Source organism: Passer montanus, unplaced genomic scaffold, assembly GCF_014805655.1.
Source record: "Passer montanus isolate IOZ18808 unplaced genomic scaffold, ASM1480565v1 scaffold53, whole genome shotgun sequence".
NCBI lineage: Eukaryota > Metazoa > Chordata > Aves > Passeriformes > Passeridae > Passer > Passer montanus.
Genome location: NW_024370263.1, coordinates 6,926,584 through 6,950,191, shown reverse-complemented (window position 1 = coordinate 6,950,191; position 23,608 = coordinate 6,926,584). Strand labels below are relative to the sequence as shown.

The 23,608-nt window shown below is 47.9% G+C and overlaps 1 protein-coding gene across 12 annotated transcripts in view; it reads left to right on the top strand.

Moving 5' to 3' along the window:
• Window positions 1-23,608, top strand: part of NCOR2 (nuclear receptor corepressor 2) — a 226,887-nt gene that overhangs the window by 24,442 nt on the left and 178,837 nt on the right. The window contains exon 1 of one of the 12 annotated variants that reach the window (XM_039724624.1): window positions 18,903-18,925. The exons of the other annotated variants lie outside the window; for them this stretch is intronic. The gene's annotated coding sequence lies outside the window, so the exon portion shown is untranslated. Of the gene's footprint in view, window positions 1-18,902; window positions 18,926-23,608 lie in introns of those variants that run through there. 12 annotated transcript variants of the gene reach the window in all.

Genomic DNA, 23,608 nt, shown 5'->3' with positions numbered 1-23,608 from the left:
TGATGAAGAGAAATCGCTACCCTGTTGGCTGGGAGTTGGGCCTTTGATTGCAGAGGTAGCTTTGCCTCGGGTGACTCTGGGGGGCTTTCAAAGAGGCTTTTCTCCCATCTGCACTACCTGGCACATGGAGAGGAGCGAGGGGTGTTTGGTCCACTGGTGTGAATTGTTCTGCCAGACTTCAAAGGGAAGTGGAAATACCTAATCTGTCGCTTTCAAAGGGAGGAATAAAATATTCTGATAGATTCTAAATGGAATCACATCAGCGGTGCCTCTTCCACCTTTGCCTTTGAGCTGCTCACTGATCTTTCTGATTGGGGTAATGCAGTGAGGAGGATACAGTATTCCCTTGAGGGGAGCAGCTTGTGAACATTACTGTTCAGTCAGCCTGAAAAGCTCTATTACAGACAGATTTAGACCCGTCTTTGTGCGCTGAGAGGCACAGCCTGGCTTCCGGGAGCAGGCTTTGTCTGGAGGACAGGTGCACATTGGGCTGAATTATATTTACCCTTTTTATCTGCTGCCTGCACCACTTTCACCTGCCATCTCGGGGAGGGGGCTATGAGAGGGGGAGAGAGGCTGTGGTTATCAGGGATCTGTCCTGCAGCATGGCTTGCTCAGGCCCAGCTGGGTTTGGCTGCTCTCCAGACACCTAATGAGTTGTCCTCTGTGAGACCGGGAAGGTGAGGCTAGAAACAGATTTGCAAACAACCCAACCGGTATTGATTTTCTTCATTTCCCACATATCCTGCCAGGTTTCTGTGCAGCAGCCTGGCAGCTGGGACTTGTGCTCGTTGCCAACGAGACTGGAGTGAGCTCGCAGTGTCTGTGGGGTGATGTGGGGGCTGCCTGCCCTGGCCATGGGGTTTCTCTGTGAATATGGTCAAGCTCACTTGGTTGTCATGTGCAAAATTGGGTGAGACGTGCCTGATATTAGCTGCTGCTTTTGCTGTCTTAGGTATTTCCATGCCATAGTACTTGAATTTCCATCCTGAGAGCCTGGTCTTGCAGTGAAAGGCACTTTTTCTGCACATGGAAAAAGTCCCAGAAGGTCTCTGAGTGTGTTACTGAGAGCTGCTGAAGACAAGCGGGGGAGATTAAAGTCAGGTGGATAAACCATCAGCCTCGTTAAATCTGCTGTGAGAGTGTCTTCAAGGTTCTGTCTGTGTTTCCAGAGTTCTGTAATAGCTTGCATTGAGCTTGAGGAGATGTCATGTAGGAGTTTTTGGATCAATATGAATATGGAAAAGGGAGAGGATTTCCTGAAAGCACAGTACAGACTGTTCTCTGTGTCTTTCAGCCTCACTGGCGCAGTTGAGAACATACCTTTTATCTCTGTCGTTGTGCTCTTTGTGTCCATCCCTTGAGGAGTTTCAGCAGGACAGATGGGATTGTTCAGCCTTCACAGAGATGCAGCTCTTCCATGCTTCCCTATCATCTAAAGATGCTCTTGGAGTGCTGAGCCTCCCACGTGTCCTGGAAAGACCACAGGCTTCCCTGTCTTGCTGTGCAGAAGCAGCACAGCTGGAAAGAGCAGAGTGAGTGCCAGCTGCTCGCTGACTTGCTGTGGGATTGGGCTGCAGCAGGGAGTTTCAAGAGAAGCAGGCTGTAAAGCTCTTGTACTGGAAACTGAGGGGGAGGCATTCCTTGGATAGCCACAGAAATCTGTTGCAGGGTGGTTTTGGTGCCCTGGCTGCTGTGAGAGGAGCAGGACTGTTTCCCTTCATGCCCTGGAGCTGTGTCTCCCCAGCAGGAGGGAGCACACATGGTGGTGTGCCTGGGGTCACAGCCTCTCCCATGGCCGTGTTTCTGGATTGTGTCCCCTAGGGTGGGAGAGTGCTTCCGAGGCAGCTGCAGCAGGGCAGCCCTGGCCACAGCAGCAGGAGCAGCTCATGGAGAGGTCCCAGCTCTGGCACGTCGCTGCCCCAGGGCACGGCCAGGGTCAGCTCCACAGAGCAGTTTGCCAGAGCTGGCTTAGCACAGCCACAGCTGTCGGTTTGGGTGCCAAGGAAGATGATGCAGAAGGGGAGGGAGGAAGGAAAAGTTCCCTTGGAGAAATGGCAGGGGCAGCAGGAGGGCTGTGAGGGTGAGGCATATTGATTACACGCTCATCTCAGTTTCTTTTGTGCCTCTCTTCGAAGGCACAACTGTGTGGACAAAGAAACCCTGTGCAGCAGTCTGAGGAGGGTGGTGGTGGTGGAGCAGGGTCTGGTGTGGCCTCTGGGAGCCAAAGCTGCAGAGTCTGATCTGTTTGGACTTGAACCAAACTTTGCTGGCAGTGCTGACCTCCCGGAGACAGCAGGATGTCCCTGGTGGGACAGGCTTCCTGGAAGAGTTCTGGTTCTGGGCTGGGGTCTGAGCGCTCTGGTGAAGGCAGCTAGCGTGTGGGCTTACAGAGCAGCTCTGACATGTTGAGGATGTCTTTGTGCGTCACTGCAGGAATCCATAAAAGTCCTATTCATGCAGTTGGCATTATAAAGTTTAAAGAACCATTTATGCAGGGAGCTAGTCTTGCCCCTAGAAAGAGATAGCTGGCTCAGCAGCTGCATGCAGCTCAGTTGTCGCCACATGGTCTAGGATTTATTCTGCTTGTAAAATGCTGCATTTAAAGAATGCTTCCCCCAAAGCCACTTGTACCACATTCTTTGTATCTGAGTATATTTCCTTATCTTTCAGCTCCCTACTTTCCAAGTACAATACAGATTAGCTGTGGAAAATGTCCAGTCCCTCTGGAGGTGGGCACTGGCCACTGTGAGCCATCTTCTGAGTTGGGAATCTGAAAAGAAGCATCAAAATGGTTTACCTGTTTGGAAACTGGGAGACCTGTAGCACCTTCCTAATTCACACTGACGTGCCTGATTATCTCTTTCAGTGTGTTTGGGTGCCTTTCCTGCAGCAGAGGCCTTTCAGTGTGAAGATAGTTTTGCTCCTCAAAGTGACACCTTCCCTAAGTCTGGCAGGGAATGCTGCATTCTCTTGTACTTGAGGCAGAAGGTGAGACCTGCTGGGCTTAGCATTTGCAGGGCATGTCTGTCATGCAGGAAGTGTGCAGAAGACAGAGCAGTCTCCTCCTCATGTTGTTGTGTGGCTGTTCATTTGTATGTGAGAGCTGGGGGCAGCCTGGTCCTGGGAAATGCCCCCTTTTAGGAAGGAGGGAAGAGCCAACATGAACAGGAGAAACAAGCTGGTAGCACCTTGGCAGCTGTCCTTGAATAGGTTCTTTGGCTGGAAACCTGAGTGTTCCTGGGTGTGGGCTGTCTGGAGAAGGACAGTTCTGGGTGGATGTAATGAGTGTGACCAGCTGATGCGACTGCAGATTGCCTTTCACTCTGTGCACCTCATGCTAAAAATACCGGGAAGGGAATGGTGTGGGCTGGAAAGCCTGTGTGTGGGCTGAGGTATGGTAGCAGCCTGTTCCTCTGGAAATGCTGAGGGAGCCCAGCACCATTGGAGCAGGGACCCAGCACACAGAGAGCCAGGCATTGCAGCTTCTCACGAGGGGCATGGGCTCCCGGAGGAGAAGGGATGTCCCACATGGTGTTTGACTGAAAAGAGGTGGGTGATGCAGCTCCTTTCCCAGGTTTCTTAAAAATCTGGCTGTGTCCTCTGCATGTCAGTGACCGAGTAACACACTTGTTTTGTTGATTTGGAGTGGGAAAACATAGCTGGAGTGGGAGTGCACATGGCAGATGCTTGTGTTCTCTCAGAAAGCCTGGGGGTAGTAAAGACCTAATTAGCATTCTCGTGAAGGCAAGTCATAGGGAGACTCCAAGAATTTAGGTTTGCAAGGAGGGAATTGGCATCAGTGAAAACAACAGATTGCTGGAAATGTGCAAGCAAAGTACTTGATGCTCTGGTGGAGGAGAGAAGGCGGCATGGCAGGGGCGGTGGGAACAGTCAGGTACGTGCTGCAAGGGCACAACTTGCTTCAGCATTGATGGAATGCTGGCCTGAGTCAGTGCTAGTGCCTTGTACTTTCTGTTGAACCCTGCTCTGGTGGTGCTGAGGTGGGAGGACCTGTCTCAGGGTTTTACTTGCTGAGGAAAGGTGAGCTGTGCAGTGCCAGAGGGTCACCAGCTGCCCAAGTACCAGAGTGTTGACTGTCAGGAGTTAAGTGGCAGATTGCTTTGTCTCTGCAGTCCCATTTCATTTGTTGTTTTGGAAGGTTTTCTTTGGAGATGATCCAGGAGTAAAATCCTTGTGTGAGGCCAGTGATTTCCAAAAGTTTGTGATTGTTTTTCCCTGTACCCTTTTGTCTCTGAAGGAGAACTGTACATGTGCTTATGTTGGCTAGGAGTGATGCTCTTGGAGAAAGAAAATTAATGTTTAAGACGTTGAACCTCTGGTGTGGAGCTAATCATCATATTTCTGCATTTGCAGTATGTTTTCTGGCTTTCATTTATCATGGTGAAGTTTAGTTGAGCACAGCTCTCTTGCTGGTCTTCCAGTCCTCTGCCTGAGGCACATATGCTTCCATTAATTTTCTGCTATTATCCACTCGGGTGTCCTGTGTGATCCAACATGCTTAATTTCATTCTACTGAGCACCAGCTCTTCCGATCTGAAGTTAGCAGTGTGATTTGCAAGCACCATAAGGAAATGAATCTTTCTTTTCTGGAGATAACTGCTTCCTGAATTTCTGTTCTATTTGTAATGCACTAATAACCTCCATCCACCAAATCCTGCTCAACTGTTTGTGTCCCCTGGGTTTCTGTTGGGCTGGAGTGTTCCTTGCTGTGTTGTTGTTGCACACAGAGCCTGCTGAGGACCCTTTGTGCTTGGTGCTGTTCCAGCTCAAAGCTGCTCAGTGTACTGGACACATTACAGGCTCCTCAAGGAGCAGTGTCGTGCAGAGCTGCAGCAAATGCTTGAAGATGTGGGTGTCAGAGGCCTTTGGAAAGGGGAAAGTTACTACATCTCCATAGGGCATGCAAATCCAGGGCACATGGGCTGGTGGTGAGTGTGGTGTAAAGCTCTGATGTAGAACAGAGGTGATGGTATAAAAGCTGATTTTAAGCAGGCTGAGTTTCAGAGGTGGCCAGCCTACAAAGCATGACCAAGGGCAGAGTCTCTTTGGGAGTAGGTAGGCAGACAGGAGAGCAGAGAGAAGGCTGTGCCGTGGATTTGCTTGATGTTTTTAAAACGTGGCTTCAAAGACGCAGTGCTTTGGGTGTCTTTGTTCCTGGGTGAAAGGGCTGGGCTGCCCCGTGGCTCTGACACCCCGAGGTCCTCTGCAGCATCCTGTCATCTGCTCTGGTCCTCAGATAACTGTGTGCAGAAGTGTCTCTGCTTCTGATGCATCATTTCTGTGGGGCTGAAGTCATTCATAGCCTGGATTTCTGAGCTGGAAATGCCTGATGATCAGGCCCTGGAGCTGGACAAAAAAATGCAGGAAACTTGTGGACTGAGCAAATACCTCTCATAGCAGACTGTTTGCACAGAGAAGTGAAGTTTAGAAGCAAAAGCAAACATGCACTGGCTAAGGGAGAGGGCGAGGCAGGGGAAGAACACCGAGACACGTTTCTCTGTCTGCAGGTTCATTTCTCACTTGGTTGCTCAAGGATTTAACGCTGACGATCCAGAACTTGACAAGGCAATGTTTTGGAATATACTTGTTAAACCCCTCAGCCAGTGCAAGGCATTGAAAGCCAAACAGTTTGTGAGACCTTCTGCCTGTGCAGGCTCTTGTGGATTTGAGCTGGGGGGCTCTGCTTTCCTTGGGAATTAAATTCTGCCTGTGATGGGTGAGCAGGGAGGTACCTGTGTTTTCACATCACCTCGGGAGCAGCAGGGAAGTGTGGCCAAGCTCTTGCTCTTTGTGCTCAGGCAGTTGTGCTGCTCAGGGTTGTGTACAAGATGCCTAAGGGGGATTCTCTGTGTCCCAGAATCAAGTAGGAGTGGGCCTGTGGAGGAAGGAAGAGCAGTGAGATTTTCTTTTACAGCTCCCTTTACAGTGCCCATGTCTTTGAAATGCTTATGTGGATTCTCTCTTGCTGGTGCCAACCAACAGAACAACAGGCAGAAACAGATGCACAGGAAGTTCCACCTAAATGTGAGGAAATAATTTCTTTACTGTGTGAGTAACCACATGCTGGAGCAGGTTGCCCAGAGAGGTTGTGGAATCTCAATGGAGGTATTCAGGAACTGTGTGGATGCAATCCTGTCCCATGGTCTTCAGGATCACCCTGCTTGAACAGGGAGGTTGGACCAGATGATTTGCTCTGGTCCCTTGACCGGTTCTGTGGTTCATAGACCATGGGGGTCTGCAAGGCAGCAGGAGGTGTAGGGATGTTTAGTGATGGACCAGAATATTTTATTAGCTAATGATGTTCTATAATTTAATTAAAAGCATCTTAGAATATCTAGGCAGTAGAAGTATGTCTTTGCCTCCCCTCAAGCCTACTGCTGATAAGTGTGTTAATCCATTTGCATTTGTTCTGTAAAGGCATGTTTCTATCAGGTTTTCAGGAAAGTCTCTTTCCTTTTAAATGGAAAAAAGATAAGGCAAGACACTTGAGTCCTTTGTGGGTAGAGCCTATAATCCTCCACATGAGGGAAGTTCTGTTTGAGGCTTTGTCTAGCATTTCAGTGGTACAGTATGTTGCTGACTATTCTCAGCCTGCTTTGCATAGGTAATTAATTTGTCCCCTGCAGTCATTTCTCTGTAGTGATAATGCGGTAAATGCCAAACTGAGGTGGTTATGTGTGAGTACATGTAAAAGAACTAGTCATGGTGTAAATGACTGAGATGATGAGATGGGTGTGTAGGAAATACCGTGCATTGAGCATTAGCAACAGACTGCACTGTTTTCACCAGGTAATGCAAATAGCTCAGGCTCTGAACAATTCATAGTCTGAGCCCTGATAACAGTGAGTACAAAGAGTGCAGGGCACACCTGGAAAATCTTTTTTATGGGTGCTTTCCGTGTAGCCCTTGCACTGGCAAAGTTTTTTTTGCTGTTCTTTTTTTTTTAACAGATAGAGAAGTTGAGGTTTGGAGACCTTAAGTGACATGTTCCAGGAAGATGTTATCAGAGCTGAGATTAGCCGTGGGGTGTTTTGTGGCTTTCCATCTTGTGCTGCTGAACATCCTGCAGAGAGAGCTTAGGTTAGACACCCTGAGACGTGCCAGCTCTGAGCTCCCTTGGGCTGCGTGGCAGGGTGCACAAATCCAGATTTGCCTTTTTCCTTCGTGGGGCAGAAGGGGCTGGTTGCCAGCAAAGAGAGCAGAGCTGGAGGTGCATTAAAGAGGAGGCCCTGTATGCAAAGGGCTCTGTATGTAATTGGGCTGAGCTGTGTGTCAGCTGTTTCCTGCTGTGTGGCATTTGATCTGCAGCACAGATCGAGTCCTGGTGACGTTGCCCATTGAAGCTTGTGCTGTTGCTGTTTCAAGGGAAGCCTGTATTACTTATTCATGTGGTTTTCAGAAGTTGTCCCGCAAGAATATGTTTGAGGGTCATCTTGTTTTTGTTTTTCCTTCTTCAAATGCTTTCCATTTATTAGACATCCTCCTTGTCAGTCATTTCTTCAGGAGCAAACATTTCTGACGTTCTTGGTAGTTTCTGTTTAAAGGAAAAAAGTTGGAAATCAGCAGAGGCTTCTGTTGTGCGTGCATTTATTTCTTCGCGTGCAGGGTCTTTCAGTGCTCAATTCTAAACGGTTGAATTATTAAACTTGAAAAGCATCTGCTCTTTAGAAAGCATTCACATGTCTTGTAAACATGATGGATAAGGCAGAGCCTAATGCAATTGACAGAGCTTTGTTCATGTTTGGAATATGGGTTTATGTGAACTGTTATTTTAAAGCTGTGGGGTTTATGCTTTACTGCTGGGGTAGCTGGGACTGATCTTGTGAAGTCAGCTCCCTTCTGCAGGACTGACTGAGCATGCTGTGTGGAGCTGGGTTTTCCTGGACCAATGTGGTGGCAGCCCAGGGATGGCTCGTGGGTGGAAGTGAAAGGCTGGTCCAGGCTCATTTCACTTCAAAGAGTCAAAGATCCCCAGCCCAGGGATGTTTGCACAGGTGCTTTTTTGGATGCCACTCTCTTCCCCAAAGAAGCAGCAGCCACCCATCATGACCTTCAGGGAGACTTTGGGGACTGATGGATTTCCACTGAGGCATTCCCAGCTCCAGGTCTGGCTTTCCTGTAAGCTTTTTCCTCAGAAACCTCTGGAACTCATTTTTTAAGCTCATGGATGTGCAGAGTAATCAGTTCTGTCAGCAGCTGCCTGGACAGCCCAGGAGGCCTGTGCAGTCCTACCTGCAGTGTCTGAACCTCTGCTCCAAGGGACTTTTTCCCCTCCTCCCACCCCACCCCGCTGTGAATAACTAACCAGTGCAGAACTGATGGTGGTTGGGAGGCCAAACTGGACTTGAAAACTTTCCCACATAAAACGCAGTGGCAGTGCCAGCAGAGATGAGGGTGAGAGGAGATGGCTCTGCTGTGCCAAAGCACTCTTTCATCTCTTTTCAGCTCTCCCTGTGAGGGGTCCTGGCTCACAGCACATAGATGCGTTGTGCAGATGTCTTGGCTGGGAAAGAAGTGGCCCCTTTTCCCTCCCAAGCAGAGCAGAGAGATATAAGAAAGCTATTGATCTGCCTCTAGCCCAAGTGAGCTGAGCCAGGCTCTGCAGTGCTTTATTGAGCTGGGTTAAGGCTTTGTTTCTTATGGAATTAAAACAAACAAAAAAAACCCCCAACAACAACAAGAGAAAAGAAGTAAAGAAATAAAAGCTGAAAGGTGAGGGTTTTCTTTGTTGATAAACAGATGCTGGGTGTTGTTTACCTGCTGGTTATTTCCCAAGCAGATGGGGGGAAGGAGCAGACACTGAACAAAGGCTGTGCTTTCTCATCCTGCTCTGGAGGGAAGCAGCCAGCCATGGGGTCTGCCAGGCCCAGGGCTGGCACTGCACAGCCAGAGCTGTCTCATGGCACAGGGTGGCAGGAGTCCAGTTGTTAATGGGCAGGTGCTTCTCCTGCTGGTGGGAGTTGCAGTGGCCTTGTTAGCAGTGGTGAGAAGGATGCCAAGGAGAGGCTGGGATGGGAAGCTGAGCTCCGTTGTGGCCCATCCTGTTGGCCACTTGCCCTTGGTGGTGTGTAGGAGATCTGCCTGGCTGGGATTTGCAGCTCTATTTCACTTTTGCTGGAGAAAAAACAGATCAAGTGCTCTCTAGGGTTCTTAATCCAGTCTTTTTCCTGAGCACTAAATTCAGCCTTGAAGTCTTTCCCCTCTGGTAAGCAAGTATTTTTGAGGAAAAACGGATTTTGGAAGCAGTGTAATTTATTTCCCTGGTACTCTCCTGGAAAAGTCATCAGTCTTGGCTTTGCATTCCCTTTGCTGCTGTTGAGAAATGATGCCTTGGTGCCACACTGCTGGCACTGCCCGTCTCAGCCTGGGCAGGTTGGTTAGCACAGGGAGCCATGGCTCTGCTGGTGCCAGCACGGATCAGGAGCACTCTGGATCTCGTTCAGCGTGGGGAGGTTGGCAGCTCTGCCAATAGGAGGAATTGGAATTGACACTCAGTGTCTGAATGTGTTAAAATTTAAATGTAATTGTAATTTAATTTACTTGTGTGGTGGGGTGTAAGCATCGAGTCCTACCAAATTCTTCTTTGATTTTGCAGGCTCGAGGCTCTGCTTGGTGCTCATGGTGCAGCTGCTTTTGCTTTACTCAGTGGAGCAAGAGGTTGGCCAGGAGTAGTGCCTACTGCTTGTCTGAACTGGCCTGCCAAACTCACATTGTCTCGTTCATTTTGGGGAAATAGGGTTGATTTGTGGTGCCATGTGAACTCTGTCTGAAATGTTCCCTGCTTGGTGCCTGTGCAGGAGTTGGTGTCACCTCCTCCTCCTCACTTTGCTTGCATGCAATGAAGAAGTGCTCCTTGGATTTGGGAGGGGAAGGTGGCTTTTCTGGGTGCTTTCAGCTGCTACAGAGCCACAGTGATCTTTAATCCTAAGGTGCAAATTGCCATTGCAGCATTTTCCAGGGAAAAGCAGCCTTGAGAGGAAATGGAGCTATAAATGAGCCTGGCTGGGCTCCTGGCTGAGTGTTTTGAATCAGTTTGTGCTCTCCCTTTTGGCTACAGGCCAGGCTTTCAAAGGCAGCTTGGCAGAGCTGTGCTTCGTGCTCAGGTACCCCCTAACCCTCGCCTGCTGATGTTCTGATAAGCAAGTGTGTGCATGCTGTGTTGGGGCTGATCACATGTACACTGAGTCCTGCCTGCCAGTGCTGTGCTTTGAAGGCTGCAAGAGTGTGCTGGCATCATGCAGTTCACCCACAGATTCTGAGAATCTAACCTTGTAATTTTAGCAGCTGGCTCAGCGCTACCTCTGAGCAGATAGGCTGGTTAAAACAAATAAATAAATATACAGGCCTGTTTCCTGTGCCTGTCAATATTGGAATAATTTTAAATGGTGTGTTTTCTCCTGGTCGCTGACCTATGGTTTATTCCATTATCGACTGCTGGGTTACTGGCTCTTTGCATTCTGTGGTGAAGTGAACTGTGAGGCTGAAATCACTTGGCTGCGATGGTGTTGCTGGGCAGGAACTCGGCTCTGGCTGACTCAGATTGGGGTGAAAGTGTACCCTTTGGCAACTCAAATACTCATTTATCTCCACCTCCCCCCTAATAAACGGGTTAAACAACATAGTGCAGTATTGATCCTGCTTTCATCTGGCGGCCCTAGGCTGTAGCAGTTACCTTTGTGCCACATTCCTGCTGCTTTCCCGACAATGCCTTACATTTTCTGCAGAGCTCCCGCCCTCCCCTTGGTGACCTTCTCTTGCTTTGGCTGTGATGGGCTTTGCTGAGGACGCCTCCGGCGCCGCGGAGCGCGCACAGCACCGGCGTGGGCAGAGCTTGGCAGCCTCCCTTGGCACAGGCGTGCTCGGTTGGTGTGATGCTGTGAACACTGCAAAGTGGAGTTTTGTGGCTTGGTAGCGTGCTTTTGTTCCTCAGGTTCTGCTCTAGGAATTGCTGGCCTTGGGTAGGGTCCTAGAATGACCACACAGTTCTTCTGGGGTGTTACAGATGGACTGAGGGCTGGGTGAAGGCTGTGCAGCTCTGGTGTTTGTTGGTGCCACGGTTACTGGTGGATATGTGGTCCTGGAATGACCACGCAGTTCTTTTGGGGTGTTACAGATGGGCTGGGTGAAGGCTGTGCACCTTGGTCTTTGTTGGTGCCACAGTTACTGGTGGATATGTGGTCCTAGAATGACCTCACAGTTCTTTTGGGGTGTTACAGACGGACCGAGGGCTGGGTGAAGGCTGTGCACCTCTGGTGTTTGTTGGTGCCATGGTTAGTGGTGGATGTTCAGTGGTTGCTGCCATGTTGTCCTGGTTTTAGGACAGTCATGGACCTTTACTGATGCAGTGGCTGAAAACTCTGATTAAGACTCCTGGAGTGGCCGGTATTGCTGCTCTTAGCAAGGCACTTCCTTCTGAGAAGTGCCTGAAGCTTCTGACTGTTGCTGGGGACTTGAGCACAGCCCGATGTGAGCCCCCAGACTGCCTTGTCCGTGCCTCCTGTGTTGTGTAAAGGCTCTGCAGACTTGGGTGCAGGCTGTGCTAACACCCAGTGACCCACCATCCCTTTCCACACCGACAGCCTGGGGCAGGTTATGCAGCCCTGGGGAGCTCCAGCCTCTGTGCAGAGCTGCACGTGTTTATTTACAGGGGAGGAGGGTGATTCACCCTCCTTCCCTGTTGGTTTGTGTGAACATTCACTCTGAGCCTGCACGTCCTGCCTGGGACTGCCTTAGGCTCTCTGGGTTTTTTGGCTGCTGTAGAAAAGTAGCTTTAGTACACAAATACTCAGAAATGCTGTTCTGTATGATTCCTTCATATTTCAGGTCTTATGAGGACTTGATCTTTGTTAGCGACTGCTTTGCGTGTCTTGCTTGTGGGCTGTGGGGGTGTTAGAAAGGCCTGTTTGTGTGCTGCTCAGCTTCCCACCAGATGCATCCATCATCTTCAAAAGAAGCAAGGGAGAAAGATGGCTTATAATTTTATTTTTTTTTAAGCCATTGGAATTTGGCATAGAAATAAACAGGTGTTCTGGCATGGGAGCAGAGGAGTGTTTGTCTCTGAGCTCCTGTCTCTTGTCACGTGAGGATCTTCAGGGAGTCTCTATCAAAGAGCTGATTTTAGTAATGATGTAATTTTTTTTTTTTTCCAGCTCAGGGGTTGATGAATAACTGGATTCCTGGTGTCTCTGGCAGGGTAGGCTGGTGCAGGAGGTAAATGTCTCTGGAGTGCAGCCCAAAAATTGCCTTGGGTAGAACGAAACTTTCAAAGTAAATAACGTCACTGCAACCTCTGGCCTTATGAGGCAAATATTTGGGACTGTGAGTCCCAACGTTATGTGCTGTGTTTGAACAAGGTCACGTCTGCTGTTCCTGGTAGACAATGCTGGGAGTAACCCTTGAACCTCTGAGGAGCCCAGGTCTTTTAGAGACTTGATCTTGGCACTTTGGCCCGCGAGATGAAACGTGCACCAACATTTTGTGTGCAGTTTTCCCCACAGTCTGTTGTCTCCCTTTGGGGTTTGACTTCTAGGTCTTCTAAGTCTGGCCATGTTGGTTGCTTGATGTGGAGAAATCCAGATGGATGGTTGGAAAAGCTTTCCAATGCCAGTGCCCTCTTGCCCGAGCCCTGCCAGGGGTGTGTGCACAAGAGAGGCTGGGCCTCGGGAAGGCGAAGACAGCAAACTCTGATCAGTGTTAACTTTGTTCCTTGGCTTCCAGGCAGTGCCAGTTTCAAGATAAGGCAAACACTGCAGTGACCTTATCCAGGGACCTCGCTGACGTCAGCCTGTGCCTGTCCCTTAACCTCGCTGGACTTTGGGTCAGGTTTCTTTGAAGGCTGGACATTGAAAGCAAAGAGCCAAAGGCTAGCTGGGGTCACCCCAGTCTTTGCTGGGGTAACTGGAGCAAAGGCAAGGGGCAGGCTTGGGAGGGTCAGCCCACATGTGATCACAGGCAGAGGGCTTTCCCATGGCCTTCTGTCTTGAGTTCTTAGGCCAAACATCTCTTACAGACCTGCTGCTGGACCTCTGGACACGCATCTCCTTTAAATGTTTGTTTGTGTGTGTGTCCTTGGGGCACTTTGAAAATCTCTGGAGATGCCTGAAAGGATTGAGGCACCCAATTGTCTATGCACAGGATCATCATGACATGCTTGGTTTTATTTTGTCCTTAAAAAAACCCAGGCTCTGAGCAGATGGAAACATTAGCATGAGCACTGTGTGGCTTTGTGTTTTAATGCTGTCTCCCAGAGCAGCGAGAGATGCATTACAAAGTTCTTGCTTTAAAAGGACCTCAAATGGCAGCAGCCAAGCTGGGGCAGCCTTGGAGAGGACTTGTAAGGCATTTTTTAGGTCTTTGTGGAGTGCTGTGTGACTCAGGGGTTGCCTGTGACACTATGTGACTCCTAAGTCCAGGTGCAAGCCTAGGTTGGTAAGTTTTACGTGAATGACATCAGCTGGGCAGGAAATGTTCCTGCTTGGCTTTAGAGCTCTACATAGCAAACAAAGGAACAGAAATAACAAACATTGGGTTTACTTAGGAGAAGTGTGACTTTGCTTTTCATTGTTAGCCACAGCAACTTTCACACAGTGTGATCTTGTGAGCCACAGCCTCTCTGCCTGCAGGCACACTGGTGGAGGTCTACTCAAGTTGCCTGCTGTGTTCATCGTGTCGATACCTGAAGTGTTTTGGTACCTTACTGATTCTTCTGCTGCTCCTTTCCTCCCCCATGGGTGTGCTGCTTGCTCAAGGCATTTTGGCACCAGGGAGAAGGCAGAAGTAGCATTTAAAACATAAAGGATTCCAGATGTGAGCATGTCTTGGACACTACTAGTGGAGGAAAAATGCATAATCCACACAGTTGTTCACATTATTGTTGTGGCCACATGGTTTGTGTGATAAATAGCCCAGATAAAGCTGATTGTTTTTGTAGGTTAGTTTCCTCTCTCCTTTTTTTAAACTGTAAATTGAAATCCACAGTCTGGGAGCCTGCAACTGTATACCTGTTAGCTGCATTCCCTGCTGCAGCGTCAACTTGATGGCTGAGGCTTCACATTCTTAAATGTCAGCGATTAGGTGTTAGAAGTTCCCTTCTTCCTGCTGGGGGAGGTTGGAGGAGGCCCCTGAGAACTGTTTGCCGTAGGAAATGAGAATTGCCAGGATCCTGTATTTCAGCGGAGTCCATGTGATCCCTTCCCCTTGTGAGGACTGAAATAATGCTGATATTGCCACTTCAGCCTTGCCAGATAGCAAAGCCTGGTCCTGCTTCTGATGCAATGATTTGCCCCTGCCACCACTCTGCAAGGGTATGGCAGCAGAGATGGCTTTGGGACTGGCAATCTCCTTCCCCACTGATGGGAACTGTAATGCTTACACTTCCCCTAACACTGCAAATCATTTTGCAACTTTATTTTCACAAAGAACAGGCAAATGGTCCATGCTGCACTTGCGTGCTAATGAAACCAAATACCAGATTGCCTTGGTGAGAGGTTTCATTTTGATCTTCTTGAAGACAAGATCAGAGGGGGGTTGTGAGCTAGCTAGTCTCATTTTTATGGGAGGTAGCTGGAAAACTCATCACTTCTGATGCTGGTTCTTCTTGAAGGTTTTGTAGTGACTGAGGTGTTACTGCTGTTGAGTATGTGTTGGTTTCATGACAGAATTGTTGATCTTTGTAGAGATGATTTTAGTCCTTTTGTTTACCAGGTAACCTCAAAAGAAAAAACATTACCAATGGGTCTGTATCTTTTCCATTGAGGCAGCAGATTCCAAAATGCCAGGTGAGGATTGGTCTGCACTCTTCTAAACTTCTGATGCTTCCTACAGGGCTTGTGCATTGATTGGAGCAAATTGCACTGAACTCCTGAGTTCTTAAATTATTTTTGGGTCTGGAGTTGATTTGGAGAGTGAAAAATGGATGTCACAAGTGTCTTGAAGACAACTGCCCGAGGTCATGATGCTCGTTGCAGGCTGTGCAGGCCCTGTGGTGAGCAGCACCTCCCTGCTAACAGGGCTGTTGCACAAGGAGTGGATGGCTGTCCTGGGGTGTTCCTGCCTTTGTGCTGCTCTCCAGCTTTTTGTTCACATCTTTTTTAAATAGATGGTCAGAATTCTCAGAGCAGTTTGATTTAAAGAAGAAATGTTGAGTTAAGGGAATTAAAAAAACCCCAATCCAAACACAGCAGAGGATTGCTTAATTTGAGGCTGGTGTCTGTACCATGTCACACTCTCTTACTCCTGTCAGTCAGGGATTTTTGAAATGTGTATGAATTTCCTGAGACAGACCTTGCAGTCTAAGGCTGAGCTATCTTCCCACATACTTCAGGCTGTGTCAGGAATCTGCTTGAGGTGCTGTTGCCTCTTTTCCATTTCACAGCCACGCTGCTGCATCCCTTCTGATCAGGCAGGGAATTGAGGTTTTGGACTCAGTCCTCAGAGGAGACTCCTGAAGTTGCCTGGGAAAATTCTGCTGTGTCTGAGCAGCTGGCAAGGGCAGGCAGAGCTGCCAGACGAGGAGGGATGTGACTGTCTGAAGATGCACACATTGGGGAGCTGGATCCTCCATCCCTGGCTGTGATTTGGAGTGAAAGCTTTGGCTCCAGGCTGCTGACCTCCCCGGCCCAGCTGTGTGGCACGAGCAGTTGCTTGCGTGAGACCTTTCCTGATTTCTGTCCTGACCTGATGTGTCGTGCTCTGGAGAGGTTTTATAAAGGTGCTCTTGGGTGGTGAGTGAAGTGCTCCGATATGTATTCCCCCAAGCCCCATGGAGTATTGTTTTTCTGTACTTCTTAGGTGAAAAAGAAGAATCTGGCAGCTGTGTAGGAGGCTGTTGCTTTGACTGGTGTACACAAGCATTAAAAATGATAAATCTGGGGATTTTACCTGGGATTTTTTGTCTATTTTTTTTAACTCTTTGGGCTCTTCTAGACTTCTTTGCATGCAGGTAAAAAAAATAAAACCTTAGGCATGGTCAGTGCCTTTGTCCCAGGAGAAATGCTGAGTATCAGGGGATGGGCTTAGGGCTACAGCGTTTCCAATTGTGGCTTGGGGCTACAGCATTCCCAAATGTGTCCTCTTGTGCATTTCCCACTGCATGGGGCCTGGAGCAGTTATCTGGAACAGTAGTAATGTAAATTGAATGAGCAGTCCAGTTAAATAAGTAATGAAGTTAGCAGGGTGCCTAATTAAATTAAATTCAAAATTATGTATGGATGATGCCTTTCTAATAATTGCTGTAGGTTTGTCATTGAGGAACTCCACAGTGCCCTCTTGGCTGAAGCTTCCCCTTTCCCAGGTGAATGTTGGTACCACTGAGGGATGTGTTTTACACTTCAGTTGGCTTTGGCTCCTGCCTGATGCTCTTGTGACCATTGCAGTGCTGCTTTTTTCTGTTTTTCTGAGATGTGTGGAGGGAGTTTGGGTGATAACAGTCTCTGCTGCTTACATGATGGTTTTTTTACATTCCTGCAGAGGGTTTCTGGTTTGCTCCTAGACCAGCCTTAGTGCTGTTTCCTTGGTCCCTGTGCCCCACTGATCTCCTTGGTGGGACTGTTCCCTGTCCTTCCCATCCCTGGCAAGTTGCTCCTGTTTCCACAAAGCAGGATGGCACGTCTGGTAACTCTGGGCACAATGATTTAGCCCATTTCTGTATTTGAAAATAATCTCTTCATTCCCATCCTCCTGGGCTTCTTTCAAACAGCAGCGCTTTGAAGGTGTGTGCCAGTTTGGGGATAAACATTAAGCTGAGGCAGAAGAACAGTTCTGAAGTGAGGAAAAGCTGCTGAAATTGAAGACACTTGAGAAAATGCAGCCATCAGAGCCACCAAAGGGAATTCTCTCCAGACAGCACGTTGAGGGCAGTCTCTGCCTGTCCTGGGCACAGTCAGGCACTCAGAGCATTTTGAAGATGGGTTGTCAAGGCAGAGCTGGCTCTGGCTGGCAATTACTGACCTTTGAGGTAATGTGTCCTTAATAGAAGGATGTGAGTACATCAGAGGAAGAATTGTCATTGTCATTATCGTCTTTTCACCTCCTTTTGAGAAGGGCAGGTCTATTAAAGGGCCTCTGCTCCAGCAGAACTGGTCCTGCCCCTCCAGGAGATGACTCCTGGCTTTTCTGAAGAGGTGTGGGGAGGAGGGACAGCCCAAATGACCAGAGCTCTGTGGCTGCTTTTTGAATTTCCCCCCTGCCCCACTGTTCATTTTGCTCCAGGATTTGTGTGCTAAGCCCCAGATGGTGTTTTCAGTGTAGTAGCCAAGCTTGCCAGGGGCTGTGCTCCTGGGGACCCACAGCTGGCAGTGTTTTGGGCAGGGAGACTGTTCTGCATGAAGCAATAAATGCTCTGCAGGAGACACCTGGGACAGCAGCTACAGGTGATGAACGACAGAAGATTTTTAAAGCATGTTCAGGGCAGTCTGATTCCTCCTTGTTGGTGGTTTCCCTGGAAAAACCTCCTTGTGATGAACAGGAGGATTGTGCCACCACTTTTTCTCCAGGAATGGCGAGTGATTCCCCTGTGCTGCTTCATCATAGAATCTGGAGGTCTTTTGCAAACCTTCAATTAATCCTTGATTGGCCTTGGCACCTCCATGCCCAGCGCTCCTGTGACAGAGCAACAAGATTGGAGACCCTGGTGACCCCCCATCTCCCACGTGGGAGTAGAAGGGTCTTGGCTGGAGTCCTTTTGAAGGCAGAGGAGTTTGGTAAACCACAGGGTGTAGTGAGGGATAGAGCAGAGTGATTTGCATGGGTGCAGTGACCTGAGCAGGGCTCTGCACATTTCATGCGCAGTTGCGTTAAAGGGATGCTGATCATTTTCAGCATGACCTGCTAATTATCAGAGCAGATGAAAGCCTTTTTTTTCCCCTCTTTAAATCCTCCTCCCCCTACATGCTCTCTTCTTCTCCCTGCTCCTTCCCCAAGCCCTTATCTAAGCTAATCAACATGACACAAACAGCCAAAAAAGCAGTATTCTTACAGCAGCTATTAACTAGAAAGGAGACAGCGGGTGTCTGGAGCCCCTCGGGAGGGACTCGCCTGGTGTAACCCACTGCTTTTTACAGCCAGAGTGAGAGCTGCAGAGTCAGAGCAGAAAAGCTCTAAGCTTCTTTCTTTTGAGGTCCTAATATGCAGTGACCTGTATGCTATGATGCAGATTTTTTAGAATACCCATATGTGGAGTTTTAGTGGTGATGAGTGGCTTCCCAGATACCCAATACATCTGTGATTAAATATAAATTTATATCAATAGCTGTATTTTTTTGGGGTAAGTTTTCAGAAGTTTGAGACATGGCTACGTCCTTCAAGGAGAGTCCTTCCATCCCAAATGTCTGTTTATTGTTGATAAAGCGTCCCTCAGCAGCAGAACACACAGCTAGAGGAGGGTTGTGTTAATCTGCTGAAGTAGTTTCTGTGATTGCATCAAGCTGGACACAAGTTTGTTTTCCCCCATATTTCGAGCATTTGTTTTATCTGGAGCTGTGGGAGGGATTTTCCATTGTCCTCTGCTCTGTGCTAGATGAATACTTAAAAGTTGTGCTTGTGGTGATAAGGGAGCAGGCTGAGACAGAGGACAGACGTGTCGTAGGAATTTCAGCTGCGGTGGTACGCTGGAGGGAGGCTGAGCAAAGGGACACCATGTTTAAATAGTGTGTCCTGAATTGCTTTAATTTGGTTCTTATTTTGTAAGCCGTTGGCTGGGTTTTCTGTCCTTTCAGAAATCAGCAGCTTCTTATGAAATATGGAGCTGTTTAAAAACAGACAGCAGCTGCTCCATCCTTGCGTCAGCACGGACTCGGCAGAAGGAAGGGGAATGGTAGACGGTTGTTTAGCTGTGATATTCTTCCCTTCATTGCTGTTGTCATATTGTGTTAACAGAAGGTCTGATCAAATATACACCAGGAAAGTAAGACTTAATGTTTCTTTGTTCTCCTGGAATGGTGTTGGGAGGGGAGTGGGGGAATGTTTGAATGAGACTTTTATTTATGTGGTTCAGATAGCTCAGCGTTGCCTGTGTCGGTAGAGATGTTGTTCTGCTCTTATTTCTTAGGCTGCTTGCTGTATTTTTAGCTGGGAAAAGTCTTTACTTTGTTTGTACAAAACCTCTGCTATGTGGTATGGAAACTTTGGGGGGGTGGTGGTGTAAGTATTTAACAGGGAGAGTATGATCTATTCACACTGACTTCCTAACTTGTTTTAAACTCTCCTCTAGAAAAAAAAAATCTCAGCCAGATTCTTTAAAAAATAAAATGAAAAATGAGGAACATTGTTGCACAAGAACTGGAAAGAACCCAAATAGTTTGCTTACTGTTAAAATTGCGACATGACTGGAAACATTTGGTAAAGAAAAATTAATTGCGTGGTGTATTTGTGGTTTCCTGTTGAATCTCAATTTCTAGAGGAGGTTGAAAATCCCATGGATGTTTCCTCAGATTACTAGATAGCATTATACCTTGTGTGCGTGATGAAAGACCTTCAGTAAAACGTGCCAGATATCCATGGCTTGCTATAAAAAGTCTCTCCCATCTGGAACATGACTGTTTTCTCCTTTTTAGTAGGATGATTTGAGCAGAGATAAGCACACAGTGAGATTTAGCCTGGTCCAATCTTACCAATATAAGTTTCCTTGCAGTCTGGGAGTCACCTGGAAAAGGATGCTCAGCCTTTTAATAAGCTTTGAAGCCATGAGCAGAGATGGCTGGTAAGGGAGCAGGAGAGGACCAAGCAGTTGCCATTCAGCAGAGGATGGGCTTGAATGTGGTTGAAGATCTGTTCTGGGTCATCTCGCATCACTCCTGGGGAATGATTCTGTGCATGCTGAGCTGCAGAGCCAGAGCTTGGGGGAATCAGATGGGAGGACTGCCAGGACCTTGGAGTCCCCTTTAGCTGCCCCGTGAGAGGCCCCACCATGGCCAGTCACGAAGCCACTTACATGCAGAGCTGACACACCTGGTTGTGAATGTGCTCACACCTAGGAGAGGGGCTGGATGGACAAGCAGGGTGGTGAATGCTGGGGCAGATTGCTGAAGAACATGGTGGCTTCCCCTGTCTGGAGGCTTGGGGAGTGTCTGAGAGCTGCTGGGTGAAACCCTGGGCTGGAGACATCTGGCCAGGGGTCAGATCAGAGCATCACATTGGCCCACAGCCCCTGCTCTGCCTCCTCGTTTGATCACACAGATGTTTGTGTATGCAGGAGCATAACTCATGATGACACAGGGCTTAAGGTTGTGAAATCTTTGAGGCTCTTCTGGGTACTCCTGTGGGAAGGGAAGAGTTATCCCTCAGATAATTTCCATGGGGAACTAGTTAATCTCATAAACACCAGAGGTTGTTTTCTAAAGCGAAGGCAGGGCTGTGGGGGAGCGTGGTTAACCATGTAGAGTGAAGACAGGCTGAAGCTCATAAAGGAAAAATGTATGTAGGAGTTTATAGATGTACATGCGTGTATTAGAACTTCAATTTGAGATCACTGAGTGAGATTAGAATGAGCTGCTGTGGAGCTAAACCACTTACAGAGAGCTGAGAGCAACTTTTTGAGATGGATGGTGGCCCCACAGCTTGATGACTGAGAACATGCACAGTTGTTTAAAATCTGCTTCTTTAAAGTGTTCGGTTTTTTGGTGTAGCTAGAAATAATGAAAAACTTATTTTAGGAATAATGCTCATCCAACTTCCTGAGAATTCCTATCCAGTTTTGAATGTCTGTGTTCACTCTTGGGCTGTTGGGAGTTAAATTCTCCTCTTGACTCAGTTGTGGAAACAGTCTTCATTTATCGTTTCCCAGTTTAGCTCCCGTATTAAAATTATAACAAGGCTGGGATTTATTTTTGTCTTGTGTACGTTTATCTCCTGTGTATCCTTGTGTCTATTATTAGAGTCCTGCTCCATTGCTAAATGGATTGGCCGAGTTCTTGGGGACAAAATATTGAAGCATATGACTAGACTGCAATACCCCTCAGCCACTCGGCTCTGCAGCATTCATAGTGCCTGGGTTTACCCAGCTTGTCACAGCTTATTTTAAATGCTGAGGATGCAGTGGGCAGAACCAGCAGATAGGAGATCTTAAATGGCATATCAGTTTGTGAGTGAAAGGAGGGAGGAGGTGGACGTGGAGGGGAAGCTCCCGCTGAGAATAAACAGATAACAGTGGTGTGTGTTTGGGAAGCAGCTGAGTTGCATGGTCTGGGTACAGCCCCCCTTGTTTAGATTTTATTTGGACTTTTTTTTTTTTTCTTGACAGGATATTTCTGTTTCAGACTGAAAATCAGGAAATGTCGAATCCTCTGGAAGAGGACTGGTGTGGTGGTTGGCTGGCTATGAGCTCACCCTTTCTTGAGTTAAAAAACAAGCTTTACATAGGTTCCAGCCATTTTCAAAGCCCCTGTGACTTCTGCCAGTTGGTGGCTGAACACTTGTCCTCCAGTTTCTCCCTGACTTCTTGGCTTGCACAGGAGTGATCAGTGTTTCCACTGATCTTTCTTTCTGGTTCCACATCCAGTCTGAGCTAGCTGGTTCTTTTGGTCTTGGAGGAGTTTGCCGTGTTTTATAACTCTGCTGTTGAGTATCTTCATAATTTCTTGCTTTGCTTTCAGGATCTGTTTCTCCATGTGGCCTCTTAAATTCTGCAGGTCTCTCCCAAGTTTTAGGAGGATGCTCAGGGCTCTGCCCACTGTATTGTTACACCTTTCAGAGGTGTAGTTTTCAATGCTTTTAAATTATTTTTTTAATTGCATAGGCAGTGCCTTTGGCAAGGACATGGTAAAAAACTCACAGAAACAGAGAAGACTCTTACTGGAGTATAACACGGCTTGGGATCAGATTCTTGGTTTGGTTTTTATTCCCTTCCACTTTGTTTCACTAAAAGATGTGGTGAGCTCCTTCCCTACTCTGATTTGTTGGATTATTTTTCCTTTCCCTGCCGTTTGTGGGGTATACTCTGCTACTGGACTTCTTGATCCAGTTGGAGAGGCATTGCCTAGCAATGCCAGCTTTTGCACAGACCCTTGAATGAGCAGTCTTTTTCCACCTCCTCCCTTCTTTGTGTTCCTCATCCAACATCCTTTGGTTCCTACGTACGTGCCACATGCTTCCTTTGTTTTGCCTGTGTTAACAGAATTTTCTGACGTTGGAGCGTGTTCCGAAGGATGTGGCTTGGCCCTTGCAGAGCTTTTTCTGTGCTGCAGGCTCTGGTGGAGGCAGGTGTGCCCAGGGTGCAGTTGTAGCTGGTGTGGGTGTGTTTTTTGGAGGCTCTGCCTTGTGGAGCACAGGGATGGTTTAGCCCTGGCCATGCAGCTGTGGGTGTAGGAGACCTGGAGCTGCAGAGTAGGATCAGCACACAGGACTGAGTTGCCTGAAGGATTTTTTTACTGTGGCCACAGAATTGCTTGGCAGGTGGAGGAGAGTTGATCAAACAAACCTGCTTCCACCAATTGTCCAGCTTTTGTATTTCTTTTGGGGATTTTTTTTTTTTTTTAATTTCATGGACTTTAAAGCATGCATGATTGAACAGTTTAATTAACTGTGGGAACTGCTGGAGAGAACTTACTGGGATTTTCTGCAAACCTTGCTGCCCTTTTCATGTTTTTGGCTCAGCAGAGTTGCTGTGAGCAAGCAGGCAGGAGTGCCCAAGGATGTGGCCCAGGTAAGATGTTATCACCTGAGCAGAGATCAAAGTGCCTGTGCACTTGACTCTGGTGTGTAGGCTGGCTGTTTGATGGTGGGAACCAGTCCCTGATCTGGTACCCCCACCTGGGCAGGCTGCTCGTGGAGCCTCACCTTGGGCACATTGCTGATCTTTGGGTCATCTGCTCTTCCACCTGACACCTCAGACTGTGTCAGAGGCTGTGAAAGTGCTTACAGGAGGAATATCAGCAGTGGGGTTAAAGTTGTAAGAGCTTAATGGAAACCTGGAGGTTTGTCATGTCCTGCCAGCAAGTTTTCCAAGGTTGCTAACAGGTGATATTTCAGCTTGTAATCCTGCTCTCCCTGCAGTGAATGCGTGAAGAGAGGATCCCCATGACTGTGCAGAGGCTGGCATTCAGCCCAAGTTCTTCTCCTGGTCTTGTCAGGAAGGTCACCATGTCTGGGCCCCTTGGCGTGGCTGAACATGTGTTTTCCAGGCCATGGGAACCACCTGAGGGCTGGTACAGGAGCTGGAAGTGGCTGCAAGTGGCTCCTTCTCCAGGGAGAGAAGTGAAGACACACCTTGGAATAATTGAGGTTATAACAACAAGGTTCTGGCTTGTGTTTCCAGCTTTATTAGCAGTGATCAGAATTGATTTTCTAATGTATTTTTCTTGTGCTCCCAGTGATTTTTCTGTGGTCAAATCTGCCTTCTTGTTTTGTCCCTGTGCATGAATAGATTGCATTTGGAGCTGGCTTTCAGGCTGCAGAGTCTGCTTCATCCTGACACCCAGCACTGAACATGCCCTGGCCGTGCAGTCTGTCCAGGGGCTGTACAAGCATGCACCTAATTGGTCTGGAATTGTTAAAGGTCAAGGATATCATTGCAGAACGTTCATTTAAAAAAAAAACCAATCAAAACAACAACATTCTGTAAAAGATGCTAGTGGTTATTTCCTTTAAATCC